Source organism: Sus scrofa, chromosome 12, assembly GCF_000003025.6.
Source record: "Sus scrofa isolate TJ Tabasco breed Duroc chromosome 12, Sscrofa11.1, whole genome shotgun sequence".
Taxonomy (NCBI): domain Eukaryota; kingdom Metazoa; phylum Chordata; class Mammalia; order Artiodactyla; family Suidae; genus Sus; species Sus scrofa.
In genome coordinates, this window is record NC_010454.4 from 46,401,924 (window position 1) to 46,411,485 (window position 9,562).

The window sequence follows — 9,562 nt, forward strand, 5'->3', positions numbered from 1 at the left end:
AAGGTTGCAGGTTCGATCCCTGGCCTTGCTCAGTGGGTTAAGGATCCGGCATTGCCGTGAGCTGTGGTGTAGGCCGCAGACGTGGCTCAGATCCTGAGTTGCTGTGGCTCTGGCGTAGGCCGGCGGCTGCAGCTCCAATTAGACCCCAAGCCTGGGAACCTCCATATGCCGAGGGAGCGGCCCTAGAAAATGAAAAAAATAAATAAACAAATAATAATAATAATAATGACTGAGGAAAGGCATTCAACTTGGAGGTAATGGCTCACATGAAGAATTTAAGGCAGCAAGTCTCTGTGTGGGAGCTGAAGAAAATGAGCATGACCAGAACGAAAGAGCATGAAGGCAGGAGCCAAACATGGAGGGCCAGCTCTGCTCGCAGAGGGGTTGAGACCTTATTCTGGAACATGCAGGGAAACTGCCCCCATGTTTCTTTCCTTTTGCCAGATCCTTGTGAACAGCCACAAAATAAGGCACTGATATAATGCTGTGATGTAGCCACAAGGAGGCCCTAGCCCGGCTATTTTGAAAATGCTTCTCTCTGGTTTATCTTGTTTTTGCTTTTTAGGGCACATCCACGGCATATGGAGGGAGGTTCTCAGGCTAGGGGTCGAATCGGAGCTACAGCTGCCGGCCTACACCACAGCTGCAGCAACTCGGGATCCGAGTCGCATCTGCAACCTACACCACTGCGCATGGCAACACCAGATCCTTAACCCACTGAGTGAGGCCAGGGATTGAACCTGCAACCTCATGGTTCCTAGTCAGATTCATTCACCACTGAGCCACGATGGGAATTCCTGAAAATGCTTCTCTTTGCACTAATCATTTTTATAAAATGATCACCTGTTGATCACCCAAACTGAAATTGTGGGATTACAGAAAGATTGAGGTGACTATTGAAAGGAAAAGAAAGGAAGAGAAAATGATAGAAATGTAAAAGAAGAAATTAGACCTGAGAGAAAATAAACACTATTCGAGGCTACAGATCCTGGTTTCCTTTTAGGAATGCTGTTAGACTGGTTTTCCTTAATGCTGCAATGGATGAAACCAGAGCTTTCTTTAATTCTTTCGTTCATGAACTACATTCTTTACTAACTTTAGCAAATATTTAAGTGTAATAATTATGGTATTCTTGTACTCTTTTTAGAGGTGTTTCCTTTTTAATAAAATAAATTTCATTGGAATATAGTTGACCTAGAAAGTTGTGTTCGTTTCAGGTATACAGCAAAGTAAATTAGCTGTAACTGCATATATATCCATTCCTTTTCAGATTCTTTTCCCATATAGGTCCTTATACAGTATTGAGTAGATGACCCTGTGCTGTACAGTAGGTCCGTGTTACCTATCTATTTTATATGTAGTAGTATGTATATGTCAATCCCAACCCCCTAATTTATCCCTCTTTCCACATTTCCCCTGTGGTAACCACGAATTTGGTTTCAAAATCTGAGTGTTTCTGTTTTGTAAGTTCTTTTGTATCATTTTTTGTTAGATTACACATATTAGTGATTTCATATGATAGTTGTCTTTCTCTGTCTGATTTGCTTCACTTCGTATGATAATTTCTAAGTCCCTCCATGTTGCTACAAATTGCATCATTTCATTCAGAGGTGTTTCTCGAGACCAAGCATAAAAACCTCAGAGATAAAGTTAACATGCAGGAGCTGGTGACTCAAATCCACCTTTTCTAAATGTATATCTTTTATGATATTTTCTCATCAGATTTCCACTTGTGCATCTTTTTCATTTTATCTTTCATTTAATTTTCTTTCTTCCTTGTTCCAAGAAGACTAATTTCATCAGATAAAAGCAAAACTGAATACATTCACAGGGCAAATAAAAAAACTAAAAGAAGATAATATGCATCTCAGCCTGAAATTAGATGAAAAAATTGTTCTCTCTTTTTAGAACTAAATAAAGAAAAGAACATGTTCCTAAAAAGCCCTCTGTTAGAAAACCTGGTTTCCTATGTTAAATAAGAAAAGCAGCATAGAGTTAGGAAAGGAGGCCATGATTTGAAGTCCATGAGACCTGGTTTTTAAATCCCAACTCCTATTTATAGGTGTAAACAATATTTTAATCTGAGGCTCAGTTTCGTCTTCTGAATGGTGGGATAGTAGCCATAATAGCTAAAATGTAATGAGTGCTTACTCTGTCACGGATCTTACAATGTACATGTCTTAGTTCATTTAATCCTCAGAGCAACCATACATCAGGAGGTCAGTCTATTACTATCCCTATCTTTTAAATGAAGAAGAGTGGGAACAGAGACGTTAGGTAACTTGTCCATCATCACACAGCTAGTAAAGTGGTAGAGTTAGGATCTATACTCAGGTAGTCTATTTCCAGAGACTAATAATTCAGGCTTTGTAAGCTTAAGAATCAAAAGCTATAACAGAAGTGAAACTATTTTGAAACTCAAGTACTTAAGACATCAGTTTAAATAATAAACCTGAAGATTTATAAATTGCTGAGTGTTATTGTATGTCATTTTTCATTTTGCAGCAAAGTAACTGCTGTGGATATTCCATTTGTGAATGGTTTGGTTTTATGGGTACTTTTACTCTAGGCTTTGACAAATAGAATATACTTAGGAAATTTTTCTTAGGCCCGTAGGTATGCAGATGTTAAGTTTTCACATTGGCACATTTATATTTGTAGGTAGAAAATGATGACCACTCAACATGGTAAATAAGGATCCATGATAAAAGCCTTAATTAAATGACTAATAGCATTGTGAAATCATAAAACCTTATTCCTGTATTTGGAGTGATTGAACAAGATTGTGCAGAAATCTTTTCAGAATGAAATTGTTAATAAATCGTTAAATATTTCCTTAAAGACAAATGTGATACACTTGTCAGATGGGGGCAAAGTCCTTTAGCCTGGTGTTTTCCAAGTTTGTTATTAAAGGCTTTTATGAGTACCATAACTATAAAATTCAGGAATTCAAGGCTATAATTCTTTAGCGGCAGCAAAGTTTATATCCTCTTAGGCGGAATATTTTAAATAACGCCTTGCACTGCCTATAAAACCTACAGAATGACAGCTGGAATGAAAAATGACCTATTTTGGGATGAGAATCTGTTGCAAAAGGAACAAATAGTTTGCAAAATGACACACAAAGGAGTTCCCGTCGTGGCGCAGTGCTTAACGAATCCGACTAGGAACCATGAGGTTGTGGGTTCGGACCCTGCCCTTGCTCAGTGGGTTAACGATCCACCGTTGCCTTGAGCTGTGGTGTAGGTTGCAGACACGGCTCGGATCCCGCGTTGCTGTGGCTCTGGCGTAGGCCAGTGGCTACAGCTCCGATTCGACTCCTAGCCTGGGAACCTCCATATGCTGCGGGAGCGGCCCAAAGAAATAGCAAAAAGACAAAAAAAAAAAAAAAAAAATGACACACAAGGAGGTAGTAAGGCTTCCTAAGGTTCGTTACTATTAGATTTTTTTTTTTTTTAAGTGTCAGTCATGTAATACAAGGGCTCACAGGATCTTAGAGATTATCTTTTGGTCTAGTCCCTTAGTGTGGAATTTCTGAATGATCATGTGACATTCTTGAGCTGAGCAGCTCACTAATGGCTGAGCGAGGAGGAGAGGGCTGTTTTTTGAAGCAATTGTTTGTACATCTGGTAACTTCATGTATATCTGAGAGCTGAAACTTTTCCATGAGCAACGTTGAACATACACAGCAGAGTTGTGTTGCAATCTGCAGGAATCCAGCTACTCCTTTTGGCCCTGGTCATGTTCAATGATACAAGTGGATTGCGGCTTACTCAGGGTTTAAGTTCCAAAGTCAGGAAAAAATTGATTACAGTTAGAACTATCCTTGGAAGTTCCTTGGGAAAACATCACTTCACAGAGATCCAAACACCTCCTTTTAATAAGCACAGCAGAACAAGTTTTTATTCCAGTGTGGGAAGAGATTGTGCTTCTTTGATCAATGAAATAGTTGGCAAATCCATGAACACTAGATTCACCCTCAGCACACAAGATGCTCACACTTTGAGAGCCACAAGGGAACTTGGACTGGCAAGGGGACTCGATTTCCTCCTCATCTCATTGTCACATCAGGGCACGTGTTCTTTGAGTTGAATGGCAGGCCTCCTTTCAGCCACTTTTAAGTTGTTCTTCTTGTCTGTCTGTCTCTCCCTCCTTTTAAAAATTTTCTTTTAATTTTTGTCTTTTTTTTTTTTTAATAGGTCTGCACCTGCAGCGTATGGAGGTTCCCAGGCTAAGGGTCGAATCGGAGCTACAGCTTTTGGCCTACACTACAGCCACAGCAATGCCAGATCTTTAACCCACTGAGTGAGGCCAGGGATCAAACCTGCGTCCTCATGAATACTAGTCAGATTCATTTCCGCTGAGCCATGACAGGAACTCCTCTCCCTCTTTTTTGAACCCATCCTCTTTTTCTTCTCTATCTCTCTGTATCTAATTTCTATTTGAATTAAAACGTTGTATGTGTCACTAATAGGGATTAAATGAGTTTATATGTGTTTGTTCCTGCCATATAGGAAGTAGTATGCAAGTTAGTTCTTAATCTAAGAGGCAATTTTACTTAATGGTTAAGGACCCAGGAACCATTTGGTCTAAATTTATCCACATTGGTCTGAATTCTGATTTAGCCACTAACAAGCTGTGTGACCCAGGACATATGACTTAAATTTCTGTGCCTCAGTTTCCCTCCCTTATAAAATGAGTGTGATAAAAATAGGACCCTTGTTATTTGATTGTTATAAAGATTGAGTTATACGTAAGGTATTTAGGGTAGTACAGAGTAAGTACTTATGTAATTATTGTATGATGTCACTATACTTTAGGTAACTCAGAGAACTCAGTTTTGAAAAGTCTGAAAATTGTATGTGATAGTTGAATTTCTCATCTTCTATCTCCATTCTTACTGGCATACAGCAATTACCCACAAAGCTGAATGATTGTCCTGTACAAAAGAGAGCAATTGTCATACTTATGTGGATCCAAAAGTTGGGGTAATGGGAGGAGTGACTCCTTCATACAAGCTGTGTAACCTTGGATCCATCACTTAACCGTTCTGAACTTTAGCATCTTCGGTTGCACGTCATAAATAATGACATCCCTATCTGTCTCACAGAGGGCTTGTGCGAATCAAACAAGATATGTGTAAAATGTTTATAAGCTATAAGGTAACTTGAAAATGTAAGAGATTGCCATTAATACCTATAATTTCTTTTTTTTTTTTTTTTTTTTGTCTTTTTGCTATTTCTTTGGGCCGCTCCTGTGGCATATGGAGGTTCCCAGGCTAGGGGTCGAATTGGAGCTGTAGCCACTGGCCTACGCCAGAGCCACAGCAACGCGGGATCCGAGCCACGTCTGCAACCTACACCACAGCTCACGGCAACGCTGGATCGTTAACCCACTGAGCAAGGGCAGGGACCGAACCCACAACCTCATGGTTCCTAGTCGGATTCGTTAACCACTGCGCCACGCCGGGAACTCCGATACCTATAATTTAAACAGAGGCTGGTACTGTTGTTACTACCAAGATTGTCTGAAGAAATAAAGACAAATAATCCATGCGTTTCCACAGCAACACTTTAATATAAGAATCTGTTGGCAGATACACCAGATCTCCATTATTATTATTTTTTTTTTAGGGCCACCCCGGCAGCATGTGGAAGTTCCCAGGCTAGGGGTCAAATCAGAGCTGTAGGTAGCTTCCAGCCTATACCACAGCTCTTGGCAATGCCAGATCCTTATCCCACTGAGCAAGGCCAGTGATCAAACCCTTGTCCTTATGGATACTAGTTGGGTTTGTTAATGCTGCGCCACCATGGGAACTCCCAATTTTTTCTTAATGTGTACACAGTTCTCTGAGAACTCAGGTTTTTGGGAATTCACAGTAGTGTCCTTCGTGTTTTCTAGTGTTACATAAGCGAAAACTACCCATGATCTAAGTTGTTAGGCGTATAACAAAGCTTGACACAGAGACAGGCTCTTGAAAAAAGATTACCTGAATGTTAAGGAATTTGTTATTGACTTAATTATAGATTTTTGTTTTCTATAGTCACTGGCATGAGATTGAGTATAATTTATCTTCTTTAATAAAATGAAACAAATTAATTATTTTTTCTGGCTTGCACTACTGCTGCCTAATTTCCTTAAAGATGTGTTGTCAAAAGATGTAAGACTATTCAAAGGGAAAAATATGATTTTATCACAGGTTATTTAGTATTTTATATAATTCAGGGTCCCTGGTGGGAGGAGCAGGGTTTATTATGAACTTGCTTGAAATTAAACCTTGTCTCATTAAATTAGATTAAACTTTCTCCTGAATTCTTATTAGAATGAAAATTTTATGAGTTTTGAATTATGCCAATGAATATACCTGTCTTAGTCAGAATAGCCTAAGTTATGCTGCAGTAACAAATGAACCCTGAAGTCTAGGATTTTAACGCAAGGGTCCTTTTCTCACTTACATGTGAGCAAGTAGCTCTGTTCCACCGTGTTATTCTGAATTCCATGCTGACAGATGCATTAACATTTAGCCACAGTTGACATGTCAGAGGAAGAAAGAAATTAAGGAGCATGCACCCATTCTGCTCTGCTTGGTCCAGAAGTGACACCATTAATTCTATCGATGGCCCCTTGACTAGAACTAGTCCAATGGGCTAGCAAACGGCAAGAGTACAGGGAAATGTGAAGAGCACAAGGATATTGAATGGGAGTTCCCGTAGTGGCGCAGTGGTTAACGAATCCGACTAGGAACCATGAGGCTGCAGGTTTGATCCCTGGCCTTGCTCAGTGGGTTAACGATCCGGCGTTGCCGTGAGCTGTGGTGTAGGTCGCAGACGCGGCTCGGATCCTGCGTTGCTGTGGCTCTGGCGTAGGCCAATGGCTACAGCTCCGATTCGACCCCTAGCCTGGGAACCTCCATATGCCGCGGGAGCGGCCCAAAGAAATAGCAAAAAGACAAAAACAAAACAAAACAAAACAAAAAAACAAGGATATTGAATGAATGATGAATATCTCTGCTACAAGCCCCAACCCAAACTCCTAAAGAAGTAGGATGTTCTCAGTCACATTCCAGTTCTTTATCCTTATGCTTTGGCTCTAAGACAGTTCAGTGTAGAGGAAGGACCATGAACTCTGGGGTCAGGGTCAGACTACTTTGGGTTTGAATCCCAACTACACTTCCTGCTAGTTGTATGAGTTTGAACACGTTATTTTCTTTCTCTAATCAATCCTCAATTTCCTCATCTATAAAATTGGATTTCTGATACCTTCCTGTTAGGGTTGTTGCAACCACAGGATATTATCTATGCAGACCCTTTGGCAAAAAGTAATACTTGGTGATTATGATCATCAGAAGGACAAGCAAATATTTAGGGCAGCAATTCTTAGCTCCAATTCTGCAGTACTATAGGATATCTGAAATTATCTCAAGGAGTGTTGTGACATTTTCTTTCTTTCTTTTTTTTTTTTTTTTTTTGTCTTTTTGCCATTTCTTGGGCCGCTCCCGCGGCATATGGAGGTTCCCAGGCTAGGGGTCGAATCAGAGCTGTAGCCACCTGCCTATGCCAGAGCCACAGCAACGCGGGATCCGAGCCGCGTCTGCAACCTACACCACAGCTCACGGCAACGCCGGATCGCCGGATCGTTAACCCACTGAGCAAGGGCAGGGACTGAACCCGCAACCTCGGATTCGTTAACCACTGCGCCACAATGGGAACTCCATGTTGTGACATTTTCAAAAGGCCTTCCAACTAAGATTGTTTTAAGTTCCCTTTACTCAGCAAAATAAATTCTCCGTATGTCGTCAGAAGTGGAGTGATACTGACCTCATTCCTGAACCTCTGATTTCAAATAACAGACATAGTTTTTAATATAGACTGTTTGTTTTTTTCAAAACAGTAAGGCAAAATGAAAGGCAAAGATCATTTGGAATGTTGCTGTACTCTGTTAAAACTAGTTAAGTTTCCTGTCTGTGCTAATGTACAAGGTCACTGCATTTTATAAGGGTGAAGAAACTCTTTCTTGACGACTTGTAATTCTCATGATTATTATATGTCCTAGTACAAAGCTGATTCATAATTCTACTAGGTGGGGCAAAGGTGTTACATATTCAGTCTTTCTTGCCAACTCCTTCCAGCATTTAACTGAACTATATGGGAATCTTTTGAGAATCATAGAATTTTCAAGCTAAGATGAAATTTATCCCTAATCCTACCTCCTCATTTTCCAAAGACCCAAGAGAGGGAAAAAGACTTGCCCAAGGTAACACAGCCAAGACTGGAACTCAGGTCTCCTGACTTGATTCCAAGTCCAGTTAGATATGTAAATTCTTCTGTTTCCTCTTTGATTTTAAACTATCCCAACTCACCATTGCCTGAGCTCTATTTCTTCCTCATAGTCCTTAGGCTTCTACTTCATTATCTTTATTTATTTATTTGTTTATTTATTTGTCTTTTGTCTTTTTTAGGGCCGCACCCGCAGCATACGGAAGTTTCCAGACTAGGGGTTGAATCAGAGCTGTAGCTGCCAGCCTTCACCGCAGCCACAGCAATGCCGGATCTGAGCTGCTTCTGTGACCTACACCACAGCTCATGGCAACACCAGATTCCCAGCCCACTGAGTGAGGCCAGGGATCGAGCCCTTCATGGATCCTGGTCAGGTTCATTAACCACTGAGCCACAACAGGAAGTCCTTAACTTCATTGATCTAACCTTTCCTATTTTCACAATCCTCCTATCTTATCCTTACAGCATTTTTATAGGGCTTCCAAATTCCAGTCTGAGAAGTCCCGAATGAGGTACGAGATCTGAAGTCTTCCCCGCAAACCCTGCTGGGGCCTTCAAGAAGACAGAGAAATCTGTAAACCAGTCTTCAGTGGTCTCCTTTCTCTCCATTTCATGCTGATATTTCCAAGGAAGCAAAGAGGACTCTAGCAGGAGGATGTGTCTGTTCTTCTTAGCAACCAGATCGTTAAGATTTCATACATTCTGCTCATTTCTTCTCTTTTCTTCTAAGGCAACAAGGGGCTTTTTACCACCTGTCTGGCAGAAGATTCTCTCTCTCCTTCTCTCTCTCTCTCCCCCTCCCTCCCTCCCTCTCCCTTTCTCCTTCTCTATGTTGCGCACGTGTGCTGTGGCACATTTAGCTCTTGCAAGATTAGACGAAAAAAAAATTTTTTTTCTAAGATGGAATGAGAGCACAGCAGAGACATCAGAGATGCTTCTGTCCAGGGCTGCCTCTCCCATAACCCACCCCAGTTGTGTGGGAAAGTGAAGCAGAGGCTCTTATGGGAAAAGAAGAAGAAGAAAGAACGAAAATGGGGAAAGTCAGTGATAAGTTATAAAGGAGGTGCAATTTTAAATTTAGGTATATGAGAAGAGTATAGGCTGATTCATAATATATCTGGATCTATGCAAATGGCTATGCCAAAAGGGCAAAGGACACTTGGAAACAAACATTCTGGCCAGCCCCCATCCCCTGCTGTTTTCATTTTCATCACCACATAAAGCTCATGAAGTTTGTGACTGTCAACCATGATGAGATGAGAAAAATAAGGACATATGTTGAGGGT

The 9,562-nt window shown here is 40.8% G+C and overlaps 1 long non-coding RNA gene across 2 annotated transcripts in view; it reads left to right on the forward strand.

Moving 5' to 3' along the window:
- LOC106505486 overlaps window positions 1–9,562 on the forward strand; it is a 59,071-nt gene that overhangs the window by 8,282 nt on the left and 41,227 nt on the right. The window contains exon 3 of one of the 2 annotated variants that reach the window (XR_001299952.2): window positions 8,742–9,480. The exons of the other annotated variant lie outside the window; for it this stretch is intronic. This is a non-coding gene — a long non-coding RNA (uncharacterized LOC106505486). Of the gene's footprint in view, window positions 1–8,741; window positions 9,481–9,562 lie in introns of those variants that run through there. 2 annotated transcript variants of the gene reach the window in all.